Source organism: Megalobrama amblycephala, linkage group LG21 (assembly GCF_018812025.1).
Source record: "Megalobrama amblycephala isolate DHTTF-2021 linkage group LG21, ASM1881202v1, whole genome shotgun sequence".
NCBI lineage: Eukaryota > Metazoa > Chordata > Actinopteri > Cypriniformes > Xenocyprididae > Megalobrama > Megalobrama amblycephala.
In genome coordinates, this window is record NC_063064.1 from 17,400,097 (window position 1) to 17,418,106 (window position 18,010).

The 18,010-nt window shown below is 38.0% G+C and overlaps 1 protein-coding gene across 19 annotated transcripts in view; it reads left to right on the forward strand.

Annotated features, from left to right (window-relative positions):
- Positions 1–18,010, forward strand: part of nfasca (neurofascin homolog (chicken) a) — a 93,549-nt gene that overhangs the window by 20,799 nt on the left and 54,740 nt on the right. For 8 of the 19 annotated variants that reach the window (XR_007182103.1, XM_048172331.1, XM_048172336.1 and 5 more), the window contains exon 1: positions 7,299–7,574. The exons of 2 other annotated variants lie outside the window; for them this stretch is intronic. The gene's annotated coding sequence lies outside the window, so the exon portion shown is untranslated. Of the gene's footprint in view, positions 1–7,298; positions 7,575–18,010 lie in introns of those variants that run through there. 9 more of the 19 variants (XM_048172335.1, XM_048172344.1, XM_048172337.1 and 6 more) reach the window with 3 other exon arrangements.

The following is an 18,010-nucleotide window of genomic DNA, read 5'->3' on the forward strand; positions in this document are numbered from 1 at the left end:
CTTTACCGTAAAAAATACAGTAGCAACGTAAAAAAAAATCTGTTAAATTTACAGTAAAATAACGTATTTCATTAACTGATATAATGTTAATTTACCAACCTAATGAAGTACTAATATCTGTTTTGTACCTTTATAATACACTGACAGTCACCAAACACAGTGGTGATAAGAGTCACATGATGAATCAAAGTTCATCACAAGCAGCTTTTCCACAAGCTGAGAAGGACAACACTAACATATAGAAGGTGCACACAGTGTCATTCACACACACACACAAAACACCATCATGGTAACATGCATGAAATTTTAAAAATGCAATAAACATTAATTTAACAACATTAGATGTAACATAAAACCTAAGAAGAAACAGAGTTATTTCAACGAAAATATATCAAATGTGAAGTGTCACGCAGGGAATTGTGGGAATGTCAATTTACGGTTTTTCACTGTAAATTTTACAATGAATTGTTATTTTTCACTTCCAAAAACTGTGAATTTAACGGTATTTTACCGTAAAATTACATTAAATGTACCGTTAGATCTATTACAGTTATTCACCGTATATAGTACGGAAACTTTCTGTAAACCAATTGACAGTTTTTCACCGCAGCATTTTTACAGTCTTTTACTGTTAAAATCACAGTCATTTTTTACAGTGTACATGGACAAACTAAAAGTAGTGTGAAAATATTTTTATTTCAATGATTTATTTATTTATAATCCAGGCTGAATATTTGTCATTTGTAATGCTATATTTGTATTTTTATACATGCAGACCTTATACAGGCCTGATTTGGGTGCTGACAGCATATAAACAGTAATTACTGTAGATAAGCAGATATTTCACATCATCAGCTTTTCCTGTTATTTTGTACAAAATAATATGGCAAAACATTCAGAATCTGTCTTTGTTAGTTTTGACCCTGACAGGAATGCTGCATTGGCCAATCAGCATAAAGGACCGGTTTCATAAATATGATGGATGTAGCATAATTTATAGTGAGGTCATTTCACTTCTTGACAAACTGCTTCCCCTCTCTCTGTGATTCGCTCTCTCTGTCTTTATGTGATTGTTGAGTCGCTCTTCAGAGAAACCGTCTACATGACCGAGAACATTCTGATCCAAACACTCTAATATACACCTCTAATATCCCTGCTGTTCAGGGTCTTCATTGAATTACAGTGTCTGCCCATGTTCCTGCTTCGTCTAACCCCTGTGCCAGCGGCTTATTGGGGGAAACTCAGACAGCCAGGTACCCTGCTGTTAGAGATATTGTGTTTGTGTCAAGGCTGTGGCCAACCTGACATCTGCTCTGTGGTTGGACAAGGGACATAAGCTTAACCTATGACCCTTCAACTATTTAATGGTTTACATAACCGATGATGTCACGACCCTGTTAATGAGACACTTTCTATTTATGAAGCCACTCGGTCAAGCTGTATTGTAGATGTTTTAGCTGTCTAAAGTGTGGTCACATTTACTGTTGCTCAGTGAAATTTTGCTGGTGAAATCTATTTCATTAGTAATCTGCGCATTCAAAAAGTATGAGAAACATGTATGGGGTTAAAAGTTTCCCATACAGATTTCATTAATGTTGAGGTTGGTCATGTGAACTCACTGACCAACAAAAGCTGCTTGGTTTGAAATTGACATACATTGCTACATTATTGTGGACAGTATTTTGCTGAAATATCACTAATGTAACCACACCTTTGCATTTTTGTTTTAAACATTTTTGGATCGAAGTTAAAGCAAGGAACATATGAGCTGAAGGAGAGATTTTCACTTTAAATTGCCCAAAGGAAGAGCTTCAGGATATATGGAAGCGAATCAATATAATTGATCCGAATAGAATTTATGTTGTTTCGGGTAATAAAAACGCTTTTTTCTTTCTTTGATTTTTTTTTGCTCTTTATGTGGCTGTTAAATAAATGTAAGAAGAGAGTGAATTGAATTATGGAAGAAAGGAAGGACTGTCTCAAGAGTCGCAAGACTAATGTGGATGTATCTGCTTTGCCTTCGGCAGCAGCTGTTCTAAAGGACCGCCATTAATCTGACCCTCTGACCGGCTCTGTACACAGCAGGTTGAGTGGAGAGGGGTTTTCAGATCAATGGAGGGTGGGACAGAGAAGGACAGAATGTGTGTGTGAAGAGGTATGGACCTGATAAACGAAAGACCAGCTGTCCCCCAAGAGCTCCCAGACCTCATCAACAGGATCAGCGAGAACTTGAGACACACTTTTATCATATTTGTACTTCCTACGGGCTCCTTTTGCATTAGGTGTCAATCTTAAAGGGATGGTTCACCCAAAAATAATAATTGTCATCATTTACTCACTCTCATATCATTCCAAATCTGTAGGACTTTCTTTCTTCTGTGAAACTCAACAGACATTTTGAAGAACTGTGTAAAACAACATTGATCACCACTGATTTTTATTCTATGAACAAAACAAAAAAAATATTTCACAAAAGAAAAGTTGTACTGGTTCGGAACAACATGGATGGATGTACATTTTAGCTGAATTATCCCTTTAAATACATTTAGCAGGCTCTAAATGGACGAATCAGAATAGTTAACATCTATTTAAAGTGAACTCGCTCTATTATGGGGTTAGTAGGTAGCAAAGGTATAAACTTTGTTGATGTAGGGAAAACTGGCTCATTTGTAATGTATAATGCCTCTCATTGACTGAGGAAGTGATATATCACATAAACAGATGGGAGGCGTAGGAACTACATACAGTATTCACCTGGATACTACTTCATCTAGATGACTTTAACACTTTGTTGACCTGACCAACCACTGAGAGCAGGATCATTGCCAAGTGCCATTAGCTAACATGCATCATGCATCTTTCTTAGGCGTGATGTCTTTGAACAAGACAAAAGATGTCCTAAAAAGAATTGTTCATTCAATTAATATTTGGTTATTTATTCCTAGAACTGACATTGTACACAGTTTGGAGTCAGTAATATAAGAAATGAATACTTTTATTCAGCAAGTATGCATTAGATTGATCACAAGCTAAAGTAAAGACAATAAACAAGTAAAGATTTCTATTTTTTTTTTTTTTTTATTTCTATTTCAAAAGTTTTCATTAAGACATCCTGAAAAAATTGAAAAAAAAAAAAACCCTGAAAAAAATCACGATTTCCACAAAAATGTTAAGCAGCACAGTTGTTTTCAACATTGATAATAGTAAGAAATGTTTCTTGACCACAAAATTAGCATATTAGAATTATTCTGAAGGATCATGTGACACTCAATGAGTGCTGAATATTCAGCTTTGCATAACAGGAAAAAATTACAGATTGTTTGCACATACTGTTTTTACTGTATTTTTTAATTAAAAAAATGTATCCTTGGTGAGCGTTAGAGAAATCGTACCTACCCCAAACGGTAGCGTATGTCATCATAAACTATTCCTTTAACTGAGAATAAATACCAGTAAAGCTGCCATTATGTTCATCTGGCTATACAGACTGTTTTATGGTGTTTTGACGCACAAACAATTGCTCAAAAGCTGCTGGTTTACACGACCGAACATGTCAGAGTGGGATTCACTCCAATGGGAATCACATGGACCCGATTCAGCTCATTACTGACAGCTTTTGTACATGGCCTCTCTCATAAATTTGGCAGCTCCCTGCCTTCCCAAGTGTGCTCTTCAGACCTCTCGTTAGTCTCTAATGAGCCGCCCCGTTGATTACTGGGAAAGGAGAAAAACAAAAAAGCAGAGGAACATCTAGTTTGCCTCATTCCATCTTTCATTTCCCTCCGACACCGACAAAGGATGCCTTACTTTGCTCAAACATCCATGATGCTCCACTGTTGCTTCCCTTTGTTTTGCTCATGTCCTGTCCTGGAGTTCCACAAACAACAAGAGCCTTTCTATCTTTCTCAAATACATCCATATTTCTCTGCCTTTTCTTCTCCTGTCATCTCTTTCTCTTCTTCCACCCCCTCTCCTGCTCTTGCTCTTTTTAACCCGTGCCCCTCCCTATCCCTCTCCTTTTGTGTCCCGCAAGCTGGTTTAAATATTTAAACAATGCAATTAGCGTTACACCTGATGCAATTGAAAGACGGGCCCTCTGTGAACGTATGCTTTGGCACGGCAACACAGCAGGAATGTCTTTGCTCATAGTCTTTAATGTCAGCGTCAGATGAATACAGGATTCTTAACCTCAGAACTAGTCATTGAATTAAAATCTCTGGGTGTCACTTTACTGCTGATCTATTACAGACTGTACATTGGGTTTAGTACCTTGTTTGATCTGTGAATAGAATCAAATAGAATAGAATAGATCGAATTTAGTGATGCAAATTTAGTGATTTGTCTTTTCTCCATCTCACTGCTTCCCCAGAGCGATTTAGATCAGCTCCTTGTAATTTCTGTGCCAATCATGAAGAACTGAAACAAACCTTTTATTTAGTCTTACTCCCTCTGTTTTGCATCTGCCAACACGGAGCCCCCACAACAGACGTCAGTGGAAAGGAAAAAATGTTAAACATTTCTCGTAATAAGGGAAACCCATTCTGTCCTTCACTGTGCTTGGACTGTGAGGTCACAAGCAAATACGCTTCAACAACAAACACTGTTTAATCTCGACATTTCTTGTTGCAAACTGGGGAATAGTGAAGTTGCTGCAGTGTTTAATCTCGCTTTGCATTGAAATGAGGGATTGAGCTGTTATCTTTGCATTTGTGCTCTCTGTGAAACTCCTGCTGATAGATATGCGGTCACAGAGGAGACCCCTTACCATAATTTAATGTGCTTACCATAGAGAACTAAATACCTCCAAATTGCAAATCCACCTTGGAGACACAGGATCAAGGGTCCTTCTTAGAGTTAAACTGTCAATCACCTGCAGTCCTTGCCTTGTAGATGGTCTATGGTAAGCTATGGTAATTTGGCTTGACGTGTCTGCTTCATTTAGACAGGTGAGATTTTCTTGAAAACTTTCTGATTCAGTACTACTTTCATTCATATATTCCATGTATTCTTTAAAAACGATCATAAAAATGTTTAAATATACCTTGTAATGCCATTTTTGGAGCAATAACTGGCAATGTTTCTTCAGGTCCTGTGACAAGGATACGCTATAAGGTTCTTTATGCTTTAGCATTGTCATTCGGCCCATAATTCTTTCTATCCCAGCCAGGCCCCATAAATCTGAGCGACTGCCCTGTATGATGGTACAAAATGGTACAAAACTGGTTCTTTGCCACTTATGCCATGGAACTGCATGATTACCATATTCATACAGCATGGTATACATTACTGTTAAAAAGTTTGGTGTCAGTAATTTTTTTTTTTCAAAATAAATTAATACTTTTATTCAGCAAGGATGCATCAAAGTGATCAAAAGTGGTAGTAAAGACATAATAATGTTACAAAAGAATAAATGCTGTTCTTTCGAACTTTCTATTCATCAAATGGTTCCACAAAAATATTTAGCAGCACAACTTTTTTCAACATTGATAATAATAAGAAATGTTTCTTTTAGCACCAAATCTGCATATTAGAATAAAAAGATGCAGCGTTGCTATCACAAGAATAAATTACATTTTTAAAATTGAATACAATTTTAAATACTTGTTTTATATTTTTATATGTGTTTCACAATATTACTGTTTTTACTGTATTTTTGATCAAATAAATGCAGCCTTGGTAAGCATAAGAAACTTCTTTCATAAACATTAATACAACTCCCCAACACCAAACTTTTGAATGGTGCCATTATCATGGTATTGCCATTACATAAAATCAATAACCACATTTTTAAAAAATGGTGTTCTATTGTACTTTTTGGTGTACATTTATAATAACAGCAATTTTCCATTGTGATCATATCTGATTATAATAATGACAAACCACTAGATTGGAAAATGACGTACTTGCAGTTGTTGCTGTTGTCAGATTTTCCATCAGCTCATTTTAATTAGACTCATCTCAGAGGGTGTTTACTTTATTAGATATTATTCTTAATGATGTTGCTATGAAAGTGTTTGAACTTGTTAATTTGTCAACATGCACTGAGTAATTATTATCTTAAATGAAGGTAGAATTAATAGTTTTTCTTTTAAAGGGATAGTTCACCCAAAAATGAAAATTTGATGTTTATCTGCTTACCCCCAGCGTATCCAAGATGTAGGTGACTTTGTTTCTTCAGTAGAACACAAATGATGATTTTTAACTCCAACCGTTGCCGTCTGTTAGTCAAATAATGCTAGTGGATGGGAACTTCTACTATAAGAGTAAATAAAATTTGCATAGACAAGTTGAAATTAAACCCTGCGGAGGGTGACGACACATTGATGCCCTAAGACACGAAACGATCAGTTTGTGCGATAAACCGAACAGTATTTATATACATTTTTAACTCTAATACACCACTATGTCCAACCGCGTTCAGCATTCGCTTAGTGAGGTCTGATCGCGCTCTGACAGCGGCAGTGATGTTTCGCGCTTATACTTCAATGAGAGCGAGACATCACTGCCACTGTCAGAGCGCGATCAGACCTTACTAACGAGTTAATTTGGACTTGTCTATGCAAGTTTTATTTACTCTTATAGTAGAAGTTCCCATCCACTAGCATTATTTGACTGACAGACGGCAACAGTTGGAGTTAAAAATCATCATTTGTGTTCTACTGAAGAAACAAAGTCACCTACATCTTGGATGCGCTGGGGGTAAGCAGATAAACATCAAATTTTCATTTTTGGGTGAACTATCCCTTTAATGAACCTTTTGTTTGTTTTGACTTGAAGAAAGGGGTTAAATATCTTTATCATTCAACACTCACTCTCGCTGTCCGGCTGGCACTGGAATCTATCGATCTTCATCCATATTAGACATCTCTAATCATATACAGCGAGCATTTGCATGTTGTTGACATCGTATTGATTTGTCAGTAGGTGACATGAGGGCAGGCGAAAAGGGGTCCAGACGTACACGAGATTGAGAGGTCAAGCTCAGAGGGAAAGCCCTGGAGGAGGGGAGAGTCTTCCATCCCAGCCTGAGAAACGCTAAATTCCCCCCAGCTGAGAGCAGGCGATGACCCGCTCGGAGAGGGGGGAGGAGGGCATCACACCCGGCCGTCTCGATTTTACATATATGTCATGCGTTTGTGTTTTTTCCTTGTCGTGTGTATGCCTTTTAGTGTGAGCACGCGTGTGTGGATCTTTTTCAAAGGGGGGAGGGGTCTGCCCACATGGTGATTAATTATTCATTAGGTGGGTGGGGAGAAGTCAAAGTAGGAGGTGACAGACGGGGGAATCTGTGTTTGCTGTGTGTGAGGGAGGCAGAAAGAGAGAGGGGACATCTGAGACAGTTAGTAAGGGCTTGAGGAAAGGATGCACAGAGACATAACAGCCCCCAGAAGACACTTCATTAAGGAACTACACATGCTTTGCTTCTTGATGGCACAGATTGTAAGCCACAGTGACCTACTCCTCTAGTCAAAGGATTTTAAACCAAGCCGGCCCAAATGAAAGAGGAATCAACTGTAATAGAGATGACAGGCCAGCTCACTCCTACCAGATACGGAGACCTTTTTGCCTGAAAGGTAAATTGGATTTGTTTTCCTACGTATTCGTTGGTGCGTCTCAAAAGCAGACACTGATTATAGCGGGCTGAATATTGCCCTTTTTTGTTTCTGCCTGCATGTCTCTGTTCTCTTTCATTCATTCTTGTGTGTATTTCATCCCACATGCTGACCGCATTACGCTGGGCTTTGTTGCTCTGACACGTTTAGACTTGTGGCTTATTCTATAAGTAATGTTAAGCTTTTAATTAATAAATAAAATGTAAATATTTAAATTAGCAGATAAATTAAATATTTGAGCAATTAAATAAATATTTGATCAAATACGTATTTGAGATATTGCATTAAGTAAATATTTGCGAGATTGACAAAAGCAGTCTTAACTAGTCAAACTGCAGTGTTATTGTCTCGCTGACAATAATTGTGTGCCTTTGATCTGTGATTTTTGGTTGGTCACTGTGGCTGCACCCTATTCTAATAAAGGGCCTTTGAGACTTTGTTTTTTTAATGGGTGTCCACTTGTAGACTTGTATTATTTGTCAAAGAGCACAATGCATGCGATTTTATGAGTTAGTCATTTTCCTAAATCAGTCTGGCGCTTATTGATGAGTGGTCTGCTGCAGATAAGGACATATTGATCTCTGAGTTGGCCCTGGACTACATGCGCGGTTGGGGTCTCGTAAACTTCAGTGGCTCTGGCGATGACCTTTGTGAACTATGTTGCATTGCCCTCGTACTCGTTCTAAAGTCTTCTGTCTTTCTGCATGTCTGACTGCCACTAAATGTCATCTTTATTCCTGTCAGACTGAAGAGGAGTCTTTATTTATCCCTAAAATTAGACCAGAGCTGTCAGTCAGATGCATGTTGCGTTTAGCTGAGGATGTATGGAGCATGTAGAAGAAAACGCTCATTTACAGAAGCATGTACGCCAGCTGCCTTTGACAACCTCAAGCAAACCTCGATTTCACTCTGTGAGCTGTCATTGTCTGTTCCATGTAGATTGATACTCTGCAGTGTCTGTCTTTGTCTCAGTGTAAGTTCTGAGAGATTGTAAGCGTTTAACAAGACTTACTTACTATTTATTTCCACAGACAACAATTAGAGCACACTAATGAAAGTGTTTATGGCGTTTCTTTTCTTTTTTTGGTTCTTTTATTTGCTTTCATTCTGAACATATTTTTTTCTCTTTCTCTTTATCTGGCCTTTCTCTGATTACACAATGATTTGTGGCGGTTTTGTCAGTTTTTTATCAGTTTAAAGTACTCAACTATTAGTGTATTCAATGCTTACTATAAAAGGAGCATTTTAATGTGTAATTTTAAAACCATGAATATAAAGATGATGGTTATTTTTATACAAATCCTTTGTAAAACCCCTTCTGTTTATTCAATTCAATGCAACAATTAATGTAAATTAGTTTTATAAGTGATTTACACTAGGGCGCGATTAATCGTTTGCAAAATAAAAGTCTGTGTTTACGTAATATATGTGTGTGTTCTGTGTATAATAATTATGTATTTATAAATACATGCACATACATGTATACATCTAAGAAATATATACATGTATAAATAAATATACATATTTATATATATTTTATATTACATATAAATATAGATATTTTATATATAAATATATATATTTTTCTTAAATATATACATGTATGTGCATGTACTTATATATACATAATTATTATACACAGAACACACACATATAACGTAACACAGACTTTTATTTTGCAAACGATTAATCGCGATTAATCGTTGTGCAGCCCTAATTTACACCAAAATTTGGTCTGCATTGTTTGTATAGACAAGTAGTCCAGCCTCTAAACTCTTGCGATTGGTGAAGCCAGAATTTGCCAGATGTTGGATCCTGCAGATATTTTTAATATTTTAAAAATGTCACAGTGTTTAGTCTTTAGGAGAAGTCAAATGGCTTACTTGTTTTTTTCACTAATGTCAGAAAAATTACGCAATTACACAAAAAATTCTGTGGTGAAAGCAGTTGTTTCGTATTTACAACATAACAGTCACATGTGCAATCAGAAAAAGGCTGTTTGGCTATCCAGACTTTCCAGAAAACATCAGTTTTCATTGAGCTGATACGCGGCATGTCGACATGTCAGGATTTGTTCTGCCATGTGTATCTCTGCAACACACATGGTGATAAATGGGCCAGTGTCATTTTACAAAACAGCTTCTGTCACACCTTAGTGTAAGTATTGTTAGCGAAGTAGACCAAAACCAGATGCATGCAGACTGAAGTTCTGGATGAATGCACCTGAAAAGGAGCAAAAACATCTCAGGCTTGTGACAATGACATTATGGCGTTGTGTAATATCATCAGCGTTGTTGAATCAGCCATACAACCGGACATGCAATACAAGGGGCTGATTGTGTAGATCTGTGTGTGTATATGTATGTGTTTCTGTGTATGGGGGGCTGGAAAGCCCATCCTTTTGTGTGGGCTAAACAGGAGGAGGTTAATGTACTCACAAATAATGCACAGAGAAGCTCTTTCACTGTAAATATTTAGACTGAACGCTCAAAGACCCATCAATTCCTCCCAGGAACATTCATAATTTTCCCACAGTGGCAGACTCATTCCAACTCCAATACACACCTTCAGAATTTCAAAATTACAACCAGTTTCAGAAGAAATGCTAGCATCCTGCTTAATGCATATATCTGATATGTATATATCTTTTTATATCTATATATACTGTTTATTTATATGTACGCCGATCAGGCATAACATTATGACCACTGACAGGTGAAGTGAATAACACTGATTATCTCTTCATCGCGGCACCTGTTAGTGGGTGGGATATATTAGGTAGCAAGTGAACATTTTGTCCTCAAAGTTGATGTTTTAGAAGCAGGAAAAATGGGCAAACGTAAGGATTTGAGCGAGTTTGACAAGGGCCAAATTGTGATGGCTAGACGACTGGGTCAGAGCTTCTCCAAAACTGCAGCTCTTGTGGGGTGTTCCTGGTCTGCAGTGGTCAGTATCTATCAAAAGTGGTCCAAGGAAGGAACAGTGGTGAACCGGCGACAGGGTCATGGGCGGCCAAGGCTCATTGATGCACGTGGGGAGTGAAGGCTGGACTGTGTGGTCCGATCCAACAGACGAGCTACTGTAGCTCAAAATATTCTGGTTCTGATAGAACAGTGTCAGAATACACAGTGCATCACAGTTTGTTGCGTATGGGGCTGCATAGCCGTAGACCAGTCAGGGTGCTCATGCTGACCCCTGTCCACCACTGAAAGTTTCGACAGTGGGCACGTGAGCATCAGAATTGGACCACAGAGCAATGGAAGAAGGTGGCCTGGTCTGATGAATCACTTTTACATCACGTGAATGGCCGGGTGTGTGTGCATTGCTTACCTGGGGACCACAAGTCAGTGTGATGCTTTGGGCAATGTTCTGCTGGGAAACCTTGGGTCCTGCCATCCATGTGGATGTTACTTTGACACGTACCACCTACATAAGCATTGTTGCAGAGTAGACCATGTACACCCTTTCATGGAAATGGTATTTCATGTGGCCTTTTTCAGAAGGATAATGCCACAAAGCAAAAGTGGATCAGGAATGGTTTGAGGTGTTGACTTGTTGACAGGGCTGTTTTGGCAGCAAAAGGGGGATTATCACAATATTAGGAAGGTATATAATGCTATGCCTGATTGGTATATATATATATATATATATATATATATATATATATATATATATAATAAAATATGCTGTATACTGCAAAAATAGTAAGCTTAATATGCTATTCTGAACATATTTCTGTTGTCCTCGCCAAACTAGTATCAATCAAGCCTGATTTTCTACCAATACAATGCACTCTGATTGCAAAAAGATGAATTACTTTGTAAAATCACTGTATAAAATCAGTAATGTACTCCGTATAATTTCTTCTGCCTTTCAGAGTGGATAAATACCCTGTTATAGAATTAAAAAGCCATTTACATCTTGAGTTTGGGGCAGACATGGATGGATTGTTCCAAAACGTCTCCAATTAGTCCAGGTCTATGTCCTTTAAAAAGCCTTCTGCTTTCCATAATGAGAGATTTAGCACTGGTGACACTGGCGCTGCTCTTCTGGAGTATTAATCGTTTCCCTTGTGTTCGTGTCAACCCTAGCTAAGCTCTTCTGCCGCCTGTGTGGTGCTGAGTGAATCTAACGTAGTCTGTTGTGGCAATCTCAGCAGAATTACCATCATATGCAGCATAATTGCACCCATAGCATGGTTCAGCTGTTAGTCAGCGCTTCCAGACCTTTGCTTCTGTTTTGAAATTTAATGCAATAATCTTACAGCTCGGCTACAGTAAGATCATACTGTAAGAAGTGACATTGAGAAGAGAATTTGGAGCCAGATGCTCGAATCCCAGATGGGGAACAGTTGTTGGACCCTTGAGCATTGCGCTTGAACTGCGTGAAAGTGTGTGAGTGAGTGAGTAACGTAATGTGATGCAATTTAATATCAAGCACATTGCCTTAGTTTCATTCAAAAACATACTGAGGAACACGGCAAAGCTATAAATGTTCTTGTTTTGCCAAGATCACCAGAAGACCAAGGCTAATCTTAAGAGACTTGGCTGTGAGATTAGAGGAAGAGACTACAGTATTAGCAGCACACCATCAAAAGCTTGAATATATTTCTGGTCTCCTCGATTTTTGATCCGTTCATAGCCATTATTGCAGCTCAAAGCTGTCAGAGCATGTTTTATGGATGTTGCATGACGGACGACGACAGAAATGTGTTGCTAGCATGTAGAAATAACCCACATCAATTTCCTATGACTGTAAGAGATAGGTTGTATTACATGCCCATAAAATCCACCAAAAATGTGAGGAATAAATTCAGAATTATGATTTATACGTCTCTAAAAAGCACTGACCTGAATTATGACCTTGTGTTGCCTCATGCACACAATCACTGCGCCTGAGGGCAATAGAACGAGCTGAAGCAGACAGGAAGTTCAACAGAGGCTGGCATGGAATACTGATTCATCAGAAGTCAGTTCACTGTGATTTGCTGGTGTCTTTAGATCTGACTGAAGGGTGAATCTTGAGGCTTTAGGATTTAGCATAAACTACAAAATTAAGAAGGCACCGTAAATAGCATGCGCATATATTATCTTCAATGCCTGAATGCACCAACCGCATTGACCCTATGGCGCTTGGAACAGGTTCAATCGGAATGATTTAGAACAGGGATGGTCTCCCACAAAGCTGGTCTTCTCTCTGCTTCAGGGACTTGAAAAACAGCTCATGAACCCTTTGGATCCCATGAAGTGCAGCACAAAGTAATTAGCAGTATTTTGGGGGATTGTCTCTTTGTTTGAATATGATTAGCAAAGAGTGTAAGTGTGAAACGTGTTTCATGTGTGATTATGGATTTCTTAGCAGCGTGTTTTAAAGCTTTGTCTTCTTTGGGAAGCCTTTGTTGTTGCATTTGTACCACAAATTTCCCAACCTTTTTCCAGTACCCCTCCATCAACACCGAACTAGAAATGGATTAATTTGTTAAATATTTAACATATAGTTTGTGATTATTTACTGTATTGATAGCCCTAATTGTACAATTCTACAACACGAGGTCAGGTCAGTGCTTTTTAGAGACTTATAAATCATACTTCTGAATTTATTCCTCACATTTTTGGTGGATTTTATCTCTTACAGTCATAGGAAATGAATATATACAATACAATACAGTATATTAGAACAGAGTCCCTTTAAGACTCAAGTCATTTCACTCTTTGAAACTCCTATCGGGGCATGCGAGTGCAGCTCCCATCTCTTTGAATGGGGAAACGTCAAATTCTCCAAAGCTGTTTGCCAAGCTTTCGATTAAATTTCATATTTGAAATCACCAATGAAATCTGAGAACAAATGTCTCATGAATTTTGTTTCTAAATGCTCAAATTATGACAAAAAAACTATATTTTTCAGGCTGGATCAAGCTAATGCGCATGGGTAGTCCTAAGTCTGACTGACTGTTTCTATAGGAACTGGAGCTTCTAACGGCCACTGCAGTGACGCGATGACTTTACCAATCGGCGATTCGCTTTTATTTAGAAGGCGGGACTTATTCCGCCATATTGCGCGTTGCACTTTCTCCCATTCAAAACAATACGAGTGATGCATCGTGTTATTCTATAGTCTTTGATTGCAATTGTTAAAATTTGATTAATAGTTAATTGAAATTGTGTGTGTTTTAACTATATATGCTTAATATTAGTTAGAATTGTACAATAATTTGGGCTGTCAATACATTAATATAATCACAATAAGTTACATATTTAACAAATGGTTAAAATGAACGCATTTCTAATTTGGAAATCTATTTTATATTTCATCATTTATTATACAAAGCACACTTTTAATTACTTACATTTTTCTTTCTTTTTTTTTCTGTAGTTAAAGGTCCCATTTTTCGTGGTTTTTTGAAGCTTTGATTGTGTTTATAGTGTGCAATATAACATGTGTTCATGTTTCGCGTGTAAAAAAACACAGTATTTTTCACATAATTTACTTATCTGTATACCGCTGTTTCCACTGTCATAAAAACGGGCTGATGACTTCCTTGTTCTATGAAGTCCCTCCTTCAGAAATACGTAACGAGTTCTGATTGTGCCAGCGGTTCCTGTGTTGTGATTCGACAGCTCTGAGCGCACTGTGCCCGGAAAAGTCACGCCTCTTACCATAACGTGGAGATGCACGCGCTCAGTGTTATTGTAAACATGTCTTTAATTTTACCATATCAATTTGAGCCGGAATCAGACCCGGTGATTGGACTGTGGGATGAAAATAACAGTGTTTCGACGACATGGCGACAAACACACTCTACAAACGCAACTCTTGTGTATTCCTGTGGGCGGAGGTTAGTCAAAAAACTGTTTTAGTGACGTCATTAAAGAAGGAAGTAGAGGGATGTAGTCCAAACTGGCCGTTCGATGTAGGCGACTTCTGTTAAATAAAATATCTCGCTTGGCATTGAACTTTGAGCTTTAAAATTTTACAGATTTTATTTATACTCTAACAACAACATTACACACTAACTAAAGTTTGAAACATGGGATCACAAAGAACGGGACCTTTAATCTTTTATAGGTTTAACAAAGCCATCAGAAAATCTGAAATCTTGACAAATGCCTCTCTGGAAACTGCTGAAATGAGGTTTGAATAATCACTGATTGCGAATCACTGTTCTATATCTTTTATTGATTCCACTACAAAATTTGAGGTGCATTATTTATTAATCCCTGAGGTTAAAACATCATGTCTGCTCTTTGTCTGTATGAGAAGGGGACATTTTCTCCATTTTCATCTCATTCGTCGGTTGGCTTTCTCTATTACGAGACATTTAATGGCAGCGTGTGTCCAGAATAATCACAAAAGAATGAAAAGCCCACCCTCCTAAATTAGCTCCAGGGGCGTTTCTTGTAGTTGTTATTTTGCAGTGGATAGATTTCTGAGGTTTAATTAATGGATTTGTCAGCAGCTCGTCTCTCGGACCCCCCTCTTCTGTTGCACACTCATTCACACATAGACTCAAACACACATGCAAATTCAATCAAACGCACACGTATCCATGCACACACATGCTAACGGCCGTTTCTTATCATCTAGCGAGCGAGAGTCTCTAGGGACTATATTCACACCTATCACACTATCCTCCAATCCCTCCTTATGATAAGTGCTAACGGAGGAGGAGCAAAAGACGCGGGGAGGAGTGGGGGACCCGTGTCCCAGGAGGTGGGATGGCACAGCTACAACCATTAAGAGATCCAGAATGTATTTAATCACCACGGTAACCCCAGGCAGATGGACCCATCCAGGAAATGAGTCCCAAGCAGCTATTTTTGTAAACCATCACTCCTAACCACTGTGCATCTTCACTGATAAAACTCATTGTGTGCTTGTGTTGTCTATTTATTTATTTTTTAAAAATAACATTTGCTTGAGAACTGTATTAATTGAGCAGCAAAATTACATTAATATTAACATTATATTCTTTAATTAGTTTTTTTTTTCCCCTACTGGCCAAAGAAGCAAACAAACAAATAACATTTTTTATCTCATTTTAAGGAAAAAAAATTGTGCTGATTTGTGAGTCTTAATATCTTTTATAATATTTTCTTCTGTGGTGTAAGGATATTTACATATTTTTCAGCATGAAACTACTGATTAAAAAATTATTTTTGCAGTGGTACCTTTATTTTTAAGGAAGAGGATATTAGATTGAATGAGTTTTATCATACATCAATATAGTCAGTCCCTCATCAAGAAAAAACAGACTTTTTTCATCCAGTTATTTCGCCAATGCTGTCAATAGAAGCTTCACAGGAATCAGCATGCATTAAATATTCATAACTGGCCTGTATGTGACCTCTCAATCTATATGTATAAAACATACAGAATACAGTGTTTATGGCTAGTTTATGGTGTCTATTGTTTTGAATTCACTAAAGCTGTTCATTCAGAATTATTTTGTCTGGTATATTTTTAGCAGAGTGTTTCTGAATGACCAGAATCCTGTTCTGTGCAGTAACACACATCTGCTGCACCCCTAATGAACCTTTATTACTTAGTATCCCGGCAACAACACACAGGTGCGGTTTACACCATTTTCATTTTTATTTTCCATTTTTATGCCTGCGTAAGCCTTTGAGTCTGATTAAGGGCTGTACATTTTGTACCTTCCATTCCTGACTTTAAAAAAAAACAAAAAAAAACAACCACCCCATAACAGACACACATATGCACTAGCTTGGTAATGGGCGTAGTACACACCTCCTCTGGGACGAGCTTTACACTCAAACACATATACACACAAACACCCCTCACCCGATGCTGTTGCTATGGAGCCCTAGTGACCAGGGCGTCTACCATTGGCCACGGCAGGAACTTTGTATAATAAGCTATTGGGTTGCGTTTGTGTTCAGATGGGGGCAGGAAGAAAGTGAGAAAGAAATGAAAGATAGAAAGAAAGAAATGAAGGAACTTCATGATAGTATATGTGAATTGGTTAGCAGTGTTATGTAGGAGGGTGTGTGCTTGGTGGGATTCGTTCTTACCTATCGCTGTCTCTCCCGAGGCACAAACTCATCTCATCTTATTGAGTTACAGGACATCCACACAGCAAAACAGATTTTTAGAATGCACTTAAACAGAATAAATGAGATAAAATATAAAATCAATACAAAAGCACATCAAAGAAGGTTTTCCATTGGACTATTTACTTGAATGTGTGACCTTTTTGCGATTGGATAAATACTGAATTAAACAGCAGGAAATGAGAGGAAACAGAATGTGCTGGCGGAGATTAGACAGAATCCAATTTCACTTTAGAAAGGAAGAGACTAAAGCTGTGCTGAAAGGATGTAAGAGGGTGGTCTTCTTTAAGGGTTATAGGAGAGGAAGGGGTCTTAAATATTTCAGATGTGGGGCACAGCATGTTGTAGACATGAAGTAGGCAGATTAAAAAAACACTGCTATGTTAGAATGTGATGAACGGTGAGCAAACTAAGGAGAATATACCTTTATATATCTGATTCAGAGCATGTAATGGTGTACAAACTGCATGTTTTCAAATTTGGCTATTCTTTGGGAATCATTGAATTGTGTCAGATTCACTTGACCCTAATTAGACACATTTCTAGGTGGCATTCACACAGGGAAGAAAATATAAAGCGCTCTTAAAGCGATAGTTCACCCAAAAATGAAAATTTGATGTTTATCTGCTTACCCCCAGGGCATCCAAGATGTAGGTGTCTTTGTTTCTTCAGTAAAACACAAATGATGATTTTTTAACTCCAACCGCTGCCGTCTGTCAGTGGTATAATGCAAGTCAGCAGGAACTTGGACAATAAGAGTAAATAAAACACGACAGACAAATCCAAATGAAACCCTGCGGCTCGTGACGACACATTGATGTCCTAAGACACGAAACGATCGGTTTGTGCGAGAAACCGAACAGTATTTATATCATTTTTTACCTCTAATACACCACTATGTCCAACTGCATTCATCACTCGATTCTGACAACGGCAATGATGTCTCGCGCATATACTTCAATGAGTGCTAGACATCACTTCCGTTGTCAGAGCGCGATCAGACCTTACGAATCGAGTGATGAATGCAGTTGGACATAGTGGTGTATTAGAGTTAAAAAATGATATAAATACTGTTCGGTTTCTCGTACAAACCGATCGTTTCGTGTCTTAGGACATCAATGTGCCGTCACGAGCCGCAGGGTTTCATTTGGATTTGTCTGTCGTGTTTTATTTACTCTTATAGTCCAAGTTCCCACTGACTTGCATTATACCACTGACAGACGGCAGCGGTTGGAGTTAAAAATCATCATTTGTGTTCTAATGAAGAAACAAAGACACCTACATCTTGGATGCCCCAGGGGGTAAGCAGATAAACATCAAATTTTC